Source organism: Protopterus annectens, chromosome 1.part2 (genome assembly GCF_019279795.1).
Source record: "Protopterus annectens isolate FY-2018-M chromosome 1.part2, PAN1.0, whole genome shotgun sequence".
NCBI lineage: Eukaryota > Metazoa > Chordata > Ceratodontiformes > Protopteridae > Protopterus > Protopterus annectens.
Genome location: NC_056727.1, coordinates 577,324,966 through 577,346,344, shown reverse-complemented (window position 1 = coordinate 577,346,344; position 21,379 = coordinate 577,324,966).

Below are 21,379 nucleotides of genomic sequence, written 5' to 3'. Positions count from 1 at the left end.
ATAGGAAGCAGAGGTAATGAACCAAACAGATTTTTTGTGAGGCAAAGTAATACTTTGACTTAGTTGGAAAACATGAACAAAGTTTTGCACTACAGTAGTCATTGACAGAGAAACATTTATTAAGTAGTGGCTGGTAAGTCATGGGGTTCTCTATTTCTTCCTTAAGTAAGAACACATTTAAAATGCATACACACTATATGAGGTGGCAGGGATTTAAAATTATTTCATGTACACACATACACACACACACACACACACACACACACACACACACACACACACACACACACACACACACACGTATACATTCACATGAAATAAACTAAAACTTGCTTTGAGGAGTGATGTGAGCATTCTTCAAACACAGAGTCAGTCTCAATAAAAACTTTCTTTTGAAATTTATTTTTGCAAGATAACTTCAAGAAGAATGTCAGAGCTACATTACTTCAAGGAAGAAAATATATTGCGATTACAGTAATGTTATATTCACAGCTAAATGCTAAAAAAATGTTCAGCCTTTACTTATCAATTAAATTAGTAGCAAGGAAAAAAAAAACATTAACATCTTCAATTTTATACGAAATAATCTGATAAAATTGCTTTCATTGTTAATAAGCTATAAATGTCAGAACAATAAAAAATGAAGTATAACACAGAAATATTTATCACAGAAAACTTATAATATTGTAATAGGAATGTGTACATTTTTAGTATGATTTGTTGTGATTAACCGTCCCACCCCAACAGTCAGGATTTTCCTACCAAGACATGCACATGCAACACACTGCAACAAAGTAGTTTGAGAAACTAGCAGAAATGCAGCAAATAGTAATAGCATACATCAGTGACTAAACTAAAAATTAGTAATATGTGGCAAACTAATAGAGCAAAATAAATACAATATGCAGTTGTACTTCAGGGGATGGCTGCTTCTGGTGATCCATTACATATTATAGATATAAAATCAATTCTGCTGCAATAATATATAACTTGCGTAGAAAAGGGCAATATCTCTTGATTCCATGAGATTTCTGTTGACTCTTTCAAACTGATGAGCAGAATTAGATCAAGCACTGAAGACCCTAACTGATCATCCTTGATTTGGTATTTCTTCTCCACCAATCAGAATCGTGTTCCTTCCTTCTATGCAGAAATCCCTAGTTCAGAGTCAACTAGGTACCTTCCCAGTGCATGCTGTTACATAACATGCCAGCTACATGAGTATGCAAGTCCCTTGAGCTTGATATTTCCTTTTTGCTACTTGCACAATTCTGATTTCCATATCAGTTTCACTGAAGTCCTCCACTTGCATGCTTAAACATTTTAGTAGTGTCTGCATAGCCATCAAATTACTAGCCAAGGCTAACACTGAAAAAGAACATATTGTCTTTGGTATGAGTACAGTGCTGGTAATTTCCACATATGTTAGAGTTCATTCTGGCTACTTGATGTTAAAGGACAGAAAAGTCGTCGGTCCACTTTGTGAAAATGATAGCAGTCAAGGGCTCTTCTAAAGACATGCAGGAATGTTCTCATCACAGCCAAAGGTATAAGTTAGAACACCATTTCAGCGATAAACATTCAAAGAGAAGGTCTAGGTCTGATACATCACCAGCCTCCATTAGAATAGGGTACTAGCCCCAGTGATAATGTGGAGTCACTACAGTTTGAAGAAAACACACAACTCCTTATCTGCTAGATTTTTCACATGGCTTTTGTTCCCCACCCTGTCTCCCTGGACATTAGAACAATATATATCCCTCTTGGTTAAATTGGAAACATCTATTACCAGAATCTTGGAGTGTAATAGAACCAATAACTTCCCCTTTTGCCTGTGGAAGTCATGTGAAGGTTATACTGCACTCCACTGGGTCCCTTTATCAATGTGCGGTTTTAGGCAAATCCCACTTGTGAATTTTCACACATATATGCCTGCATACATACGTACATAGAAATATTTCAGGCATAGACAAAAATGCCCTAATAACCTGACAACATATCAAGACAATAATTCCATAATAGGTGTTCAAGTTGTTCTAAAATTATCTAAACTAGTGCTTGCTTTAATATAATTTAGCATTCTATTTCATGCATCTGTTATTCTGTCAGAGAACCAATTTGTACATCTCCCATTCCTGTATAATCTCCTAAACAGGTTGTCTAATAATTATTATACAATGACCCCCCCATTAATATTCCAAAATGTGCATGCTGATTGGCCAGCGTGCCTGTTGTAAATCCCACAGTATACCAACAGAAAAAGGTCCGGTCAGCCAGACTTTTTTCCGTTGGTATAATGTGCTAAAAACATTTTTTTTAACAAAGAAAAAAGAAAAAAAATGGAGCAGCAGAGACTATCTTTTCTCTGTTGCTTCTATTTCAAAGCATTGATGTACTGGGTATGCATGGGATGCAAGTCCCATATGCATGCTCAGTACATCAAAACAAGGAAGCAGTGTACCACAACCAGTGGAAGAACAGTAACACCATTATACAATGACATTATTTAAGAGAAGTAAGTATTTTTTTCTTAAATAATGTCATTGTATAATAACAATAACCAACTCTGTGGTTGTGGTATACTGAAATTCACCCACGGTTGCCTTTATTTAATCACTCGGGCTTCACCCTCATGATTAAACCACACCAACCATGGATAAATCTTCAATATACCACACCACATCATCAGTTATTGCTTAATTAACTACTCTTTAATAATCCCAAACATTTCCAGAGGTAGTTGACTCTAAATGCCCTATATACCTGAATAAGGCTTTCTTTTAAGTATCTATATGAAATACTGTACATGTTCATATATTTTAATCTTTCATAATACATTTTATTTTCACATGCATGGATGCCCTTGTTATATTTTGCTGTACTTTTCCCAATTTACTCATGTTAGTTTTCTTATAAGGCTTCTATGTTACTATTCCATACTCTAGTTTGGGTCTGATGTAGCTTTCAAGCAAGGGTTACATTATTTCTGACTTTATAGAGTTTATAGAACTTTTTATACAGCCTATACTTTTATAACTATCCATGACCAATTGGTTGATATGATCAAAAAAACTCAACACTGAATATACGTTTATGCCCATCTCCTTAAATGAATTTACTGTCTCAGTCACTGTGCCCCATTAAATATTCATCCTTCAGTCTATGACTTCCAAATTGCATATGCTTAGTTTTTGATGTAGTTATCAGAATATTATTCTCCTGTGCTGAAATGGTCAAATTAGTCAAGTTCTTTTGCAGACATGCCTTGCCTGAAACAAATGCAATCAGTTTACCCATTTTCAAGTCATCTGCATACAGAGTGTAGAACATCACAGATGAAAATGGTAATCCTGAAAGATACAATCTAAATAAGTATGAGCCTAGGGCAGAGCTCTGTGCAACACCCTAATGGTAATTTCGAATTTCACCTGTGTAATACTCACTATGTCCTATTTGTAAGCCATGCAGCTATCAGTCTTATCAAGATTTTATTAATACCTAGTTGTTCTGATAACTGTTTTGTATATGACCCCATCAAATGTTGAAATTAAGTTTATACAAATTATATCACATCATACTTTTTTCATTTGTAGTCGTTATCACATTATTATAAAACATCATGTCACATGTAGGTATAGATCAAGTTTCAACATATACATGCTGACATATGGTTTCAAGTTCCAGTCTTTTTGATTCAGACAATAATTTAGCGAAAATACTATTCTCCATTGCTTTTCTACAAGATGGTAAACTTATTAGTTTATATGACTCTGGGATTGTCCTATTTCATATACCCTCAAAGATGGGTTTAACAAGTGCATTTCTCTAATCATGAGGAATTCCCCTCACTTAAATGCCTTACTGAATAACAGATATAATGGTATTGATTGGTAAACAGATGTCACCCTTTACCTTTTATACTCATCTCCTTAGCTGAGGCACATTTCCAGTTTTCAGCCCTTAATGTCTTCACACAAAGGTCTGGGTGCTTGTTTTATAATCTTTAAGTCTGTCAGGACTTTAAACATGGTAAGTCAACACTCTCCCAGCTATAAAAATGAGTATTTATTTTTGTAGTGAAATTGTTGGCCCCATCTTCTAGTTTTCCTCTTTGCTCTTTTAACTTTTTTTTTGTAAGCTTCCAGTATGAGCTTAAAAGTATAAAAGGGCATGCTTTACAGTCAATACAATCAACATCTGACATGATACTAAGAGCATGCATAGCTTTCCTCATGAGCAGAAGAGTTAAAAATCCTCAGCAACTGCCACTGGTCAGTTTGGCTGTGACTGCACATTCTTTCAGATGACTGAATAAGGCTATCAAAGTCATCTCTCCTGGTGCACTGAGGAGATAAGTTAGTACTGGCCTTAGATTTAGGGCTGAGTTTTCTCCTCTATTGGTCACATGTTTTCTAAAGGGTGATGACTTCTGTTTTATGACAATGATGGTTCATCTTCTCTTCGTGAACTTCCTGCCTCTCAGAAGCTGTGTACTGATACTTCATTTCCTGTTTTCCTTGCTCCTTTCTATTTCCTGCACTTTGAGTTATTTTGACTATCATTCTTTGTAGCTTCAGCTGTGTCATTCTCTCATCTGTTCGTGTGTCTCATCTAAAACTCAAGTTCCACTCCAATTAATTGATCTGCATTTTAAGATCATCCAGGGATGCATTGGCTAGTCCTTTATCTGTATGATACACATCTGTAATCCCTTCCAGGTTGTCTCCAGGTCCACTTGACTAAACTTCAGCCACATGCAAGATCTGCAAGATCAAGTCCTCCTTATTCAAACCAGTATGTAGCAGTGCTTTTGATTTACAATTCCGAGTAAGTTGTTCCACAGACATCTCAGAATATTCTTCAGAGGTCTTCAAGCCAGTGTCCTAGCTGCTTTAATTAGAAAATAAAATAACTGCTCTTAAATATATACTGCTGTATGTTTTACTTCATAGCTGGAAGGCTACCCACTATTTTTGGTGACAAGACTGGTTTGCAAGCTACAGAAGTCCATTTGATGATATAGCCACACTACTTCCAACAATATATGTGAAAGACTATGCTTGCATTACCAATGGGGCCAAAATCTGCACCACTGCCACACAAAACAGGAATGCAAGGGATGGCTGGCCTTAACAGCTTATGGCAAAAAGGCACTACTGCCACGGGTTATGTCTGATACTTGTCACACCCAAATTAGCTATATACTGCCAGCTACAGAACAGGTTTAGGATTTCATCCACCCCACTATGAGAAGTTGAATTTTCCTCACCATAGGTGAGATGTGTAAATATTCCCCATTAATATTCCAAAACGTGCACGCTGATTGGTCAGCGTGTACATTGTAAATCAGACTTATACTAATGGAAAAAGGTCTGGTCGCCCAGACTTTTTCCATTAGTACAAGTCTTTTTTTTTTTACAGCAACGGAAAACGCAAGATCTCTGTTGCTGTTTAGACACTGTTTCGCTATGTTAAAGGAGTTTAACATAGCGAGACAGCTTTAAAAAAAGTAACAGAGATCTTCCGTTGCTTTTTTTAAAGCTGTCTTGCTATGTTAAATGGGTTTAACATAGCGAGACAGCTCTAAAAAAAAACAACAGAGATTCTCCGTTGCTTTTTTTAAAGTTGTCTCGCTATGTTAAACTCCTTTAACATAGCGAGACAATTTGTAAAAAGCAATGGAGATCTTGCTTTCTCCATTGCTTCCACACACAGCTCAGATGTACTGCATAAGCATACGCATGCGCAGTACATTAGAACTGCCGCAGAATACCAGACAGCTGCGGAAGGGCAGCAAGGATGCATTATACAATGCCATTATTTAAGAAAAGTAAGTATTTTTTTTCTTAAATAATGTCATTGTATAATAGCAATAACCCACGCAGGGTGTGGGTAATGCTGGATTTACCCACGGTTCGCCCTTCTGACCAAACCACACCAACCATGGGTAAATCCAGCATTACCCACACCTAGATGTGGGTTATTGCTATAATATGATATATACTCACAAGATTTCCAAAAGTGGTTACTGATACTTTTTACTGGCAGTATCCCTTCCCTGCATTTATATCTGCTGCCATTAACTAGACCACTTATCACTTACCAAGTGATTGATTATTTTTCCTATGAGCCAACAAACAAGAAATGATGACACCTGATTGCCAAAGAGTCTCCGTTTCAGAAAGATGAATAGCAGCAGTCATACTAATGCCATGAGGATACCAATCACTGATGAAATAAGAGACCAGTCACAATATTTAATGAATGGATATATGATATTCTTTATATTAAAATCAGAGCCATATTTCAGTTTCACAGAGAAAGAAAATTTCATATGGATAGTCTGATGACAGAAAAAATCTATACTCATTACTGTGAAGTACTTCTGATAGCTATATCTGAAAGTTCAGGATGAAAACCAAAGTTCAACAAGTCTGTAATCAAAGCATCTTGATTTAACTTCTACTGCCAGGTGAAATTTCTCAAAGTACAAAGAACAGTTTCAGACTAAAAGAAGGATAAAGGACAGCAACACCTATGGTGCAGTACAACCACTTGTGATTAGAGATATTAAAAAATACTAACAAAAGGATGGAGAATGGAAAGCAGTGGCACTAATGCTGTACACTCCTCAGCTGTTATAGATATTTCAAAATTAAATAGAATCTATCTTTCCTTTTGAGACAAGCTGCAGAATGCACAAACAGTACCGTTCCTCAATGATGTAATTCATATTGTGAATCAAACAGTATAACCACTGTAACTTTATCATTAAAAGAAAACAGTTCTATATTCTACATACATTTTAAAATATATAAGTATTTACATGTTTAATCCATGAAAACATGTATCATCTGACAATGAGCACCAACTCCTTCAAAACTTGCTGCTAGCATTACTAAAATGCAAAAAAAATGCAGCTATAAACAGCTCTGAAATAAAGACTGAGAAAAGAATAGCTAACCCTAATGCCTTCTTCAGTTTGAATAGCAAAATATAGCACAGCCAGCTAATAATAATGTCAGTGTCAGACACCATTACCTCACTTCCCTTCCCAAAAATACAGACTAATCATGCAAAACCTCTTGCAAAACAATCAGTGAAAATCATAATGTTCATTCAAGAACTCAGTGACTATCATATATATATATATATATATATTCACTTTATAATCTCAAAATACTGAAATATCGAATTTCAGTATCTCGAGACTATAATAGCAAAAGCTGAGTTACACGAAAGACCACATAACTGAATCAGAAATGTCAAATTTACAGTTATAGTGGTGTGCTGTGTTACTGGACAGCTGGAGATTTAGGTAAGTGTTTATATTTTAAGGGTTTTGGGTAGGGATTTTATTGTATGTTAGTGTGTTGGGAAGTTGTAGGTGTAGGTTAGGGTTTGTAGGTAAGAGTGTGAGTGTATAAGTGTTGAGAATGGTGTTGTTTGTATGTATGTGATGTGTGTTTGTGTGAGGGGAATGTAGATTGTGTAGTTGGGGGTTTCGTGTCTGTGTCATTTTTAGTGTGACCTTGGATTTGGTATATATAAGTAGCGGGGGTTTGGGGGTTAGCCCCACATGTAGTGCAGGGGTTGCCCCCCTGCTTATATGTAGGGTAGGTGTGTGTCTTTGTGTTGTTTTGTTTGTGTGTGTTTTTTTTGTTTGCTATAGTTTGGGGAGGAAGGTGTATGTGTGTTTGTGTGGTGTAGGGTGTGTTTACAAGTCGCAGTTTTGAATTTCACGGTTTTGGAGTTTTGGTATTTTGATTTTTCGGCTTTATAGTCTCGAGATACTGAAATTCCATATTTCATTATTTCAAGATTATAAAGTGAATCCATATGTATATTATATATTTCCTGGATTTTTTTCTTTTTGGCACTTGACATTTCAAATGCTGACATTTCAATAGGTAACAGGTAATATGATTTTCTTGATCCATTTCCCAATACTATAATATAAAATCACTTGAGGCCTCTTCTCTAATAAATTCATCTCATTTATGAAAATAAGGCCATCTTTTTCTCTGTCAAATGGTTATTCAGTAGTAATAAATATAATATAGACCGAAAAAAGTCCAAATTGTGTAGCATTTCATTTTATAATGAAAGCCCCCCCCCCCAAAAAAAAACTTTCAGTTAGACTACTAAGCGATAACCTCAAAAAGTTATTTCCAAATCTTGCACACATCATGGATAACAAATTTGGGATAAATTTGTTTTTTCTCTTAATTTAAAATCCAATCTTACAAGAGGCTGTATTATGGCAGAATATATGAAAAACTGTTTTAAACGTTCCATTTAAGAAAGGTACACAGTTCATGGTAATAAAATATGTTTCTCACTCTAAAAAATAATATTTTCCCAATTTCGTTCTTCAGAATCGGCATATATTTTGCTTATTTGGGGACTATACTAACTCTAATACAGATCTTGTTTCAGTACAAACTAAAAAGATTTGGTATATTACAATGAATTTAGCTGGGAAAGTCACAATACTGTACATCCTCTCAGATAAATTGGATAAAAACTATATTTGGTTAATTATAACTGACTGGTTGGATTAGATTAAGTAATATAACTGCCAAAAAACATATAAAGGCTTATAAACTACTTCTAAAAATATTAAAAAAACTCTCTAACTTCATAAAATGCTGTTTAACTTCTCAAATAATGTCATATCTCTACAAGATATGGGCAGAATATTTTTTACCTTTCTGATTCAAAATGTAAAATTTGGTATCTCACCTCTTCAGAACAATTCATGTGCTATCAGTACTGCCAACCTTTTAATACAAGCTTGTCAAAATGACAAAAGGTGCTTTCAGCAAAGGTTTTGTTTTAAAATTTCTTTATCCTTAGGTTAACCAAGCATGACACTGACCAAGGGTTATTATCTTCTTGGTTTTATGATGGCTCCCAAATTTTAAAATATATGCATAATCTTTTTCTCTTAAATACAGTCATCATAGTTTCAAAGTGATATTTTGTACATTTCGTTTAGGATTTCAAAAATGAAAGATGTTAATGTGTGTTGCTTGTAACATTATTTTTCAATTCTTTTTTTACTTTCAATAAAAAGATTTTGACAAAAAAGATTTTTCAGTTTCCTGCCTGAAAATGCTTTTCAGCAATAACACTTCCTCTCTTCTCCCCTTGACACATTTCCAGGATGAAAAGCAAAACAGAATATAAGATAGCTACAGAAGACTTTGCTGATGCATAAAAATATGCCCAGGATTCAGAGAACTTTTCATAAGCTTGCATAAAATGCTGCAGCCAAAATGGGCAGTTTGCATAAGCTGCTGCAGCTAAAAGGGGCAATTTGTGCAAACACAAGAAATGTAATTCAGAAACATGATTAGTCACAACGAGGAAAGACCTTATTATTGGCTAATTTACATGTCTCTAAATCACATGATGTTATCACTAATGTTAATAAGCATTTTCCTGTGATAATCACCACTGGCAGCTCATGGATCATGTTGGCACAGCCATCACCTCCATTCACTTTCCTGCACACATGCACACATTCAAACACACACACACACACACACACACACACACACACACACACACACACACACACACACACACACCTCTAAAGTGTCCCTGATTTTACGTGTCTCTGATTTTGCCCCTTATATTAGTTGTGGTCTTCCTAAATCATACATAATTACAGGTGATCAATAACGGCAGATGTTAATGCCTCATAATTCTTATTGGTTACAAAAAAACTTTGTGATGCAAAACCTACCTTTTATTAACTTTTTAAGTGACTTGCGTAATATTTAAAAAGTGTCTCTGGTGTCTGGTGTTTCTCTTTCCTGCATTACAAGCTTTGCTCATAGCATATACACATACATACACACACACACACACACACACACACACACACACACACACACACACACACACACACACACACACACACACACACACACACACACACACACACACACACACACACACACACACACACACACTTAAGACCACTCATACCCCTACAGACATGCCTTTATACTGCAAGGCCATGAAAGTGCCACACCACATGAACACACTCCGAGCCTCTTACCACTAGTACTTTGAAGACACCTGCTCTTACTTTTTACATGATTTCCATTACTGATTACAATTTTGCCAAGCTAATTTACACAGCTGAATGATTCTCAAAATTGCTAGGCATTTTGGGGTGAGACTACTTGATTAATTATCATAAGTCACTCACCCAGAATACCTCATTAACATTTAGCATGACCATGGAGAAAGCCCACCGCTGTGATTCTACTGACCATGAACTATCACTGCTGTGGGCATTTTCCTGACTAAGAAAAGCCTTCTACCAGCAGTTTTCTGCCTGTGTTAGAGCTGGCCACTGGCAGCAGAACTTTATGAATCTCAACCCTGGTATCTAATAATATCACATGTGTACCAACAAGGATTGTTAAAAAGCTGCACAGAAGATATACCAAAATATTCAGTTTTGCCAATCAGTGATAACCACAAATTATCACACCAACAAGCAGATATATTGCCATTTGCAGTCACAGGAACCACAGATGTGAAACTTTGGCCATTCAAATTAAGAATTACCCATTGGTCTCCCCAAGCCAAAATCAGATGAATAACTCAGCTAAATATATTTGGATAGTGTTTTGCTCTCAAATGTGGGTTTCTCCATGTTGTGTGGATGCGTTTAAAACTGAATATACCAAAATGTTAAAGTCACCCCTGATTATGAGATGCACTTTAGCTTACTGGATAGACAAGCCAGTATTAAAGTAAGAATTAAATAAAGTGGGACTATCAAAATAAATTTGAACCAAATACATTGCCTAAAACTATTGTGTGTGCAGGAAGTTAAAACCCATTATTATCCCCCTGTGCTTTGGACCATCCTAAATGCTCCCCTGATCAAAATAGCAACTCCTTTCTTAGAAGAATTTCTTCAGGTTATGAAGAGAGTGTTCCTTCTCTCAGGGAGCAACATCTTTTGTGCCAGGTAGCTATCTTTCATAGCTGCAGAAATAAAATATCTATTCATATTTGCTTTTTAAATCTTCATACATTGTGTCTCCTGCATTTCAAATGGGCCCTTCTGTAATGCAAGCTTAAGCATGTCATTCAATTTTGAGGTACTGAGTAGGTACTGAGTAGCACAATACACATAGTGACCGTTTTTGAGATGAATGAAATGGAAATATTTAGGAATGAAAAACAATAGCATAGTTGAATAACAAGGAAAGTCATTGAACAACTGTGGCTCTTGGCTAGGAAGCACCATCCACAAACCCTTTTTCCCATTTTTGCATATGGGGTTGATGTGCCACTTCAACCGTGACAATCATCTAGAGCCAAGGTTTACATCCCCGGGTGGCTAGCATAGAATTAAGTTCCTGAAGTAGCAAATGTTGGTGAAATGTGATACAAGGATATTTGCGTGAATTATCACCCATTGTACTTAGCTATCATAAAATGGTTCTTATTTATCTTTCTGACAGAAAGATAAATTCGTCACTTTCTGTTTGCAGTTTGAAGCTGCCAGAATACCAGTTGTTGTTATGCAAGTCTTATTTATGTATTGCATTTAATTACAGGGAAAGTATGATTGGGCAATTAAACCCCTTTACAGCAAAGTACAAAGGAGAAGAGCTCCAACTGAAAAATATGTATACATGTATAAAATATCTACAGAGACAGCAGATATCTCTACTAAGACAAAAGAAGTAATATAAAGTTCACATTTGCATACAATGTACTGGGTTCTATTCACACTGGATCTGCAGTATACAGAGTATTTTGACATTACTATATGTACAATTGTCTCTTTGAGTAAATATTGACTACTGTTCATGCCAGTTTGGCCTTGGTCATGGCTGAAAATAGTCCTTGGACCAGCCCAGGTACCTAGTTAACAAATGCAACATAAATAAATAAATAAATAAATAAATTCATTCATTCATTAATTAATTAACAGCCATATTCAATAAAACCTACATGGTAGCCACTGTTTTAGATTCAGTAAGTAGCTTGGCACAATGTGTAGCACCGCACAAACAAGGTAAACACCATGGCATGCTAATTAGGCAACTGAATTGTATGTTAATCAATCAATCCAAGATGGAGGAGCTATTCAACAAGCTGTAAAGCAACCGTGTAGACTCAGTGCTGGTTTTCCCTGTGAATTCCAAAACCTTTTGGAATACAGCCACAAAAAGGAGTCTATACAGAATGAATGTTAAGGGCTTCTGTTGCTTTAATCTATCTGTATGTGCAACAGGCTGAAGTCTATGCTGCTGCTGCTGCTAACAGACCAAGGCCAAGAAGGAGAAGAGTTTTCAGACCCCTGGGTAACCTATCACAACCTACATGATGCGGATATTATAGAGTATTACAAGGAGGACAAAGACACACTAAAGGAACTCTGCAGTCTCTGTTGTCCTCACCTCAGAGTGAGGGCAGATAGAGGGGAACCCATCCCAGTGGAAACAAAGGTATGTGTAGCACTTAGAACTGTAGCTAGAGATACCTTTCAGAGACCCATATGGGACTTGCTGGGGGTGTTACAGGCATCAGCATCCAGGATCCTCCATCAGTTCCTAAATGCTATACTCCAGTATGCCAGTGACCACATATATTTTCCCCATACTTCTGAGGATACGGCCAGAAATATGCAGGAGTTCTACCCTGTAGCACACTACCCTGAAGTTCTGGATGCCAATGATTTGCACACATATAGAAATTAAGGCACCACTGGGGAACAGGGAAGGCTCTACATAAACAGAGAGGCCTTCTACTCTATTAACTGCAAAATTGTGTGTAATGCCAAGAGAATCATCTTGAACATATTTTATTTTATTTTATTTTACATTTGTTAACCGGAGGAGTCCGATGCTGGACAGAGGTCCATTTTCAGTGGAGGCCCGGAGAGAAAAGTTCCACATACAATAAGATACAAAACATAAATTGTTGACATGACAATAGAGCTAATACGCTAGTTTAACTACACTATGCATTCACAATAGAGCTCATATACTAGTTTAGTTATGCATACACAATTTTACACATCAAATAAGATACAAACATAAATCATTGACTTGACATTAGAGGACATAAACTATTTTAGCTATACATTCATACTTTCACACAGTCTGTACGTTTTCTGTGGAGTCTTGGTTGAGAAACTTCACATAGTAGTAATGCAGAGTATGTTCTTGACATAAGAATAGCTGAAGTTTAAGTCTACATGTAAGCATTCATTGTATACGTCATTCATCATTGTTGGCAATATTGGCTAGTAGCATTGCTGGAGGTTGAAAATTGCAAGAGTGAAGGAAGAGAGGAGAGGAAAGAGAGCAAGAGTTAGAGGGAGGAGTGAAAGATTTAGTTAGCTGTTCAATCGGCATTAGACTGACCTTAGGATTGGGTAGGAAGAAGAAGCTGACACTAGTACAGTGAGTCAATCAACCAGGGGAGAAACATGGGCATAGTCAGTTTCCTAGATAATGGAATGTGGTCTCATAGATATGTGCTAGCAACCCTGGCAGTTACCATGACTCATGTATCTGGCACACTTCCCAACTGTATCAGATATTCACTATGTGGGATATAACACAGGGTCATTTACTAAGGAATGCAGGTTATGCACTGAAACCGTGGCTGATGATACCCAGCAGAAAGGCACACACACCTGCTAAAGAACACCATAATGAGACGCTCACTGAAACCAGGAATATCATAAAGCACTTGTTTGAGCTGCTGAAGTCAAGGTTCCAGTGCCTAGAGGCATCTAGGGGAGCCCTACAGTACAGTCAATGGATATGTACTGAAATATTCACAGTATGTTCCATGCTACAGAACATCATCCTGAGAAAACAGCTTCAGCAGGATCAACAGGGGAAGGAGCACACATCCCTCCACCAATGCCAAGGTTACCACAGCCACATGCAGATGAGGAGCCAGAGGGGGATCCAGCAGTTGCTGTAGGTGTAAGCAGATTTAGGCATGCTCAGTATGTCCTCTTATTGACTAAGAGACTATGCATAGCCACTAACTCACCACCTAAGGGCCTAAAACCATCCTCCTATGCAGATACATTTACTAACATTGATGCCAGGCAAATCTCACAACCTTTACCTTCTCATGTATTGACTGTGTACTGCTTGTATCACAGAGTCAGCCCTGAACTAAAACTGTTGCATCTGCTGCATTTACAAGGTAAGCATTGTGTAATAATATGAATGAGTGGCATATCCTTGCATTTCGTTACTTTGTAGCATAAGCAAGTAAAAGGTGGGAGATTTCTACAGAAATTACCTTAACATGTGATAGCAGGGACATATTTGACTTATATGTGTCCATTATTAAGTAGTAGGCCTCAAGCATCAAAGATTCACACAGTCATACCTCTCAAATGTAGTGATGGTCACTACATGCCCTCAGTTTAGCACCAGACATTTTGTACTGGAAAATCAGTAAAGAGAGAAGTTAGAAAGAAATGCTACACATTGCAGTTTCAGATTTCACAACCCTCACAACATCATTACAATAAAGCTGGGAAATTCTGATACTATCAACTGTCTTAACATTTGTAAGACCAATATAATTCAAAGGTACAATTGCCAGTTCAACTTCTCCAATGCAGATATACTAAGCACTAAGTCAGCTATACACCCTGTCCAGTGTCTCTGTATCCAAAAGATACAAAATCATCACTTGCACAGGGTGTTGTTTGAGGGGGGCAGGAAGCCTAGGTTGACATAAAAGGTCGGTGAGTTTGTGTAAGTAAGAAAGAGAAGCAGGCAAACATTTAAATAAAGCAAAAAATGGCCAGTGAGACAAAATGAGTTTTAAGCTGCATAGCTGAACCATTTAACTGCTGTGTGTGTGTCTGTACGGGTCCTTCAGTTGAAATCGGTGTGTGAGTGTCTGTATGAACACAGCCAAGCTGTCTGCTAGCTCTACATCTTCATATGTCAGACAGCTGTGAGTGTGCATGGTTGATTTGGTAGTACATTGTTGTTGTTCCCGACAAAGAGAATTGGCTCTGCCAGGAGTTGCACTGGCATGCCCATGCCCATGGTCAGAATCACTGCTGCTATCTGAATGTGACTGGTGGTTGCTGGATGAGCTCCCTTCATGAGGATGCCCAGGACTGTGATCCAATGACATGCCACATCTGGGTAACAGATGACAGGTGACAGTGACAGTGGAAGTAGTGGAAGTACTGCCACTATGAGACCATGATTGGGCATGGCCACTTTGGCTAACAGCAGATGATGTGGCTTACTTATGCCAATGAGAATGCTGTCCCCATGTCAGCAGACATTCCATCATAGACACTCCTCGTTCCAATGTGTCTTTCATCCGATCCATTGAATTGGCAACATGGTGGAGGCAGTCTCTCATGTCAGCCTGTGCCACATCTACAACTCTAAGCATTTTTCTGGAAATGGAAATGTGGTTGTGCCTCCATAATGGCCCTAAACATACATTGAGTGGCACAGTAAGAGACACCTTAATCAGGTGGAGGATGGATAGCAGGCCTCCTCAGAGCACCCCTAATAACCCTCCTGCAGTGCAACTTGCCTACACTTTTGCTTTGGCCAGAGTAAAAAAGCACTGAAGCCACAGTAACCACACTCTTCCTTGATCAATTGCCATGCTCTCAATCTCTCCAATATCTGAGGCCTACTGGTTGTGTCAATGGAATTACAGAGGATGGCTGTATGTCAACCTCAGTGTCAGATTCAATCTTTGCACCCCCTAACTGTGCCTCTGTTTGGCCACCATGATCATCAGAATCTGCTGTTATACTGACATCAGGTGGTAGTATTCCCACACTTCTACTGTCAGGATCACCAGTGATAATAAGCAACAAACACAAGAACAATTAATACCTAAACTGCTATACTCCAATATATGCTAACAAAATAACAGTGCTGCCACTATTAGACAATATAGCAATACACACATCAGTCCTGACATCAACATCACACACAAAATATGTCTTTGAACTGCTCATCAGTACTGACATAAACATTTTTGGCTTACCATCTGCAGATGAGGGTATCCTCTCCAAGCCAGATGGTCCGGGAAGAAGTTAAGCAAAAGGTAAAGACAACATCATCACACTTACCAGTAAAACAGGGGGTAATACTTTTACCCCTTTATGTGTCCATTGACTGTACTTTTAACAAGAACTTGGATGACAACTCCAACCTAAGATTATCAATCAGAATGTGTTGTTAATTTTCAATGCCCCCACAAAAAAATGTTGTGAAACAGAAGTAATGTACTGATTTAAATTGTTTCACCAAACAACAGTATTCAACAATTGAGATACAAAAGCCAACCTGGAAGCTTTTCCTGGGACATGCTAGCTGTCCCTGAAACAGTCACACAGATGTTGAGGACATGTTGTTCTGCATTTTTCTGGGAGCTGTCTGGATCCCTGACAGTGGACAGGGACTCTTCATTTGGTGTTAGTCATGGTTATGTAGCAGGAGCCCAGGTACCCATCCAATCATGACCCTCTGCAGCTGGTCTCCTCTGTGCAGATGTGATCATTTCAGTGGCCCTATGGGGCACCTGCTTATACATCCTGCCATGGCCACCCACAGCATTAACACTGTCAAAATCTGCCACCATATCTGCATTCTGCGTGACATATCTCCCTGTCCCCTGTCAAGTAGGAAGATACCATGTTGCCTAAAAGCATCGATGATAACCTGGTTTTCAGCATCAGTGAAGGGTGGTCTTTGAGGATTGAGATGCCTGGGTGGTATAGTCCTAGGTGTCCTAAAAAAAATCAGAAGGATAATACACATAAGCATTACATAACTACAAAATAACTGTTCCCAGATAGGAAATGTACCATCTCAGTATTACCCATTGGAGAAACATAGAACAGTCTAGAGATATGAAATATGAACATCAGGCTGGATGCAAAAAAGGAGAGTAACAATAGCAACATATCCTTGTTTGTGCCATAACAGAAATACAACTTCACACCCCCAAAGAGCAGGCAAATTACACATTTTGCTAACAAACAATCTTTGAAATGCTAAAAGTGCTATGAAAGGAACTGTCTCTGACACATTTCTACAGATTTATCACAGAACATTCTATTTTAAGGCATTGCCAATGATGCATACCTGTGAAATGGTTGCCTTTTTATATGGTATAGATTCAGGGCTGTTAGCAAGGTGAAGATGTGGGATCTGATTAAGATGGCTGAATCCCAATACTTGGCTCCATGTATCAGATGTAAATTTAGTGCAGGCACTACTTCAGTGTTTGATTTTAATGGATTGCAACTGTGAATGATTACTGGTTGGCAGAAGGAAAACACAACAGCACGGCAGACTGCCCTACATCCAGTGGGTGTGTCAGGTTAGACTTGCAAATTGTTAGATGTAAGGTTAGAAATGTAAGTAAGTAGCATACAGTTCAAAGGTTCTGTTCATTAACATCCAACCTCCCCTTCATTTGTTGATAAATGCATATGATATTATTTACATTATACATCCTCACACATTTTAATGCCAATGATAGAAAATGGTTTACAGACTGTGTGTCTCAGATTACTGGTCAATAAGAGGGTATGAACAACAAACACAGAGAGGTAAGACAGAACTGTATATTTGCAAGCAATAGTCCTAACTTGTTGTGTGATCACTTAGTGCACTACATCCAAACATAATAAATGTACAAATAACAGTTGATGGTTTCATATAACTGTAGATGATGTGGTTTGTTGTATGCAAAATGATATCATTTCCTTGCTGCAAAGCTGCTTGTGTGGCAAAGAGGGATAAGGCACCCTTCCTGTGTACTGAAGCTTTATTGGAGTGAGACTTCAAATCCAGATCAATGGAGAAATATCTCATGTGAACTAACATTTTCTCGTGTGAGTTATAGATTGCTTTTCCTCATTTTGACTACTTGCAGCAGTGGGCAAACTAGATAAATGGACCACTCAGGAAGCAGACAGAACTCCTGCAGACAGGTCTCAGACAGCAAATAATAGAAATCAGATACATTCAATTAATTATTTTGGGCACTGCACAAGCCTGCTAAGTAGCACTGACACAGTGGTTAATGCAGTGACCTTAAGAATGATTAGTAATTTACAGAATGTCATGTGACTAGTCCTGTGTCAACATGTGTAAGTGTAGGGCTGGAGTACAGATGTTTCTGGGTTCTACTACAGGGTGCAACCTTTCTGTTACTGTTGTGGCAGTGCAGTTTATAGCAATGAACTGAAAAATAGACAACTGCTACTTCAACATTCTTCTGGCAACAGATGAAAGTGTAGGACTGCCATACACATAGTTCTGGGTTCTAATACAGTATAGTCCATACATCTTTACTGTTGTTACACTTCCCATTATGTTCACGCTCACTTATAACACTTTAGATAATGGAGCTGATATGAATTATGTATATAAGGGATGAGGCACCATTACTGTCTTTTCAGATGTATGACTGAGGGTATACTGTGTACTATAGTGCTGCAAGTATATTTCTGCTATCTGGACTTGCATGGCCTTCACAATTACCTAAGACAAATACTCAACTGAATCTATATCCAATAACCCTGTCAGGTCACACACATACATGTGTAGCAGCTCATACTGCCATCTGTATTTATGCAGATTCCTGACTATCTTTGAGCAGCAGTTCTTCTGTGGCAAAAATGGAATGATGTGGAAGAAAACTTTTTATCCCTTATGCCTAGGTTTGAATCCCACAGTGTAACAATCAATTTTCGCAGTGTATAAAAGTAAAAACAAATTTGTCCGGTCAGTGCATGTCTGCAAACCTAACTCACCTAATAGTTACTTTCCAATTTTTTTGATATATATTTCCAGGTTACATCAGTGCACACCCCTCAAACTAAAGCCAACTGTCAGATTAACCTTCCAGTTTCAGTTATTACATTCCTCCCTGCTTGGCACTACTGCTCTCTACTTAACATCACACAAATGCATTGCTCGGGTTTGCACAACACCAGTAAATGTGATAACTGGAATTGGCATTAAAGCATTAGTCTCCATTGCTCTAGTTCGATTGGCAGATATGGCTGGTGTTAAAGGGGAAGGTGCCAGGTTTAAGGCACAGAGGTGGGGTGTCCAGGATACCCGGTAATGCACCACAAGGCAAAGGCTTCTGCAGGGGGACTATTCTGGCTCCCAGTATAAGTCTTAGGTGTTGATATAGTTTGGCCCAGGCATTATCCAGTAACACTGGTATCCCGCACACTGGAGAGCAATGTAGACATCATTTTAATGACTTACATAGGAGAAAAAGGGATATGGTCAACTGTTGGTTGGAGGAATTTGAGACTGCGGACATCCCACAGCTGTATTAGTATGAAATTAAGAGAGTATGTATAAGACTTAGAAAGCTTAATATAGGCAAGACTGGTATGCATAATGCTTTTCTGTTCTTTCCCCAGCTGCAAGAGAGTGTGAGTTCAATGTGGAGGCTCATGTTGCTCAACTGGAGAGAATGAGGGTAGCAAGTGGTATGTATGCAGGAGAAGAGAAGTGTTATTGTAACATTAAAAGTTAAAGATAGCTTTTTTGGTATTATATAGAGTTGTAGCAAACTGAGCATACATATCCTAACTGTAAAAGCAATTATGCATGCATTAGTCTATTGCACAATCAAATTGTAAAAGTCCAATATTAGACTGTAGCCAGAAGTTGTGGGTTCAAAAATCACAATTCACAGCTATGCATTACTGTTATTTCTTTAATTCTATTCACATTACATTAAATTAAGCACTCTATACCAGTAGCACAAATGCCCTACTGTAAACTGTAATCTTTATAACTGGAACACACATATGTGCAAAATATGCACGTTTCAAGGATTACTTTCAGCAATCTGTAGTAAAGAGTGTATCTGATATGACATATACTTAAATATAATACTTCAGAAAAATTAGTAGTATAATTGTATTAATCCAATGTATGCCACATATGATGGTACTAATTTTATCTCTTTTTTCTCTCAATTCAACCCTTATGTCACGTCTCTTTTTTTATTTTCTATTATGTGTTGTCAAAATGTCTTCATGTCATCCATGTGTACCACATCAATAAATGCTTTACAGCACAGTGAGGTAGGCTAGCCCCAGTGGATCAGCCTGCCCCACTCCACTACCTCCAGTACCAATGCCCAACATATCTGGGAGCCAACCTGACAGCACTACCCCTGGACTGTCATCACTGACAACTTACTCCACTGGTGGCTGGAGTGTTTAACATCTCCTCCTCCTCCTACAGACCATGAGGGAGATCAGCTTTTCCATCCTGCACTAATTGAACCCTCAGGTAGTCCTACCATGGAACTGGTGCAGTGTACCCTCAAGGATCAGTGGCAGAGGTGGTGATTTCCTCACCAGCAGCAATTTGCCAAGGATGGTGCATAGGGTCATGCACCACACCATTGGTGCTTGCCTATGCTGGATGGAAAAGCTGATCTCCCTCATGGTCTTTAGGAGGAGGAGGAGACGTTAAACACTCCAGCCACCAGTGGAGTAAGTTGTCAGTGATGACAGTCCTGTGAATGAGAACTCGATTCTCACCCTCTCCAAGTTTGACAGGCATGAGCATGCATTGTCTCCTCCCACACCCCAGTCATGGTGTCTCCCAACCTTTTGTGTCCATCACTGTCCCTGTCTCTTGTCTTGTCTTGTATGTTTACTTCCTCACCTACCTAACTTACCTGACCTAGGCATACCTATGTCCTTTCACAACATTCCTCTCTTACTGAAATAAAAAAATGGGCACCTGTCCCACAAAAAAATTCATCCTATACATAGCTCTCCATTTCCCACACATGTCTTCTTGACACACTTGATTTGCTCTAATTGGCTATACAACATGACTGCATTATGGTCATCCCTCTTTGTGGAGGTGACAGTCCAAATTCAGTTAATATTCTGCACATATTTTCAAATTACATTGTTAAAGAAATAGATAGCTATGGTTCTTTGTGACCTCCTTCCTGCATATTTTTGTACTGCTTTCCCTTGTTCTTCCCCCTGCTTGCTCCTCATTTCACCAATTTCCTATCTACTCCATTATACCACCTTTAATCTGGTCAAAAAAATAGAATCACACACAACATACATAAGTAGCAGGAAAAGCAATTGATCGCTTCACTTTTTGGCATCTATGTTTGCGCAGAGGTGTGCATCTCACACCAATGCAAAGAGATGGTAAGCCACAGAAAAATGTTGAGGTTACCTCTGCATAATGCCAGTTAACCCTACTGTGCTATGTCAACACACAGTGACACATGTACTATAAAGGACTCATGTCATTGCATTAACACTGTTTATTTAAAAGTATTTAAAAATATTAAA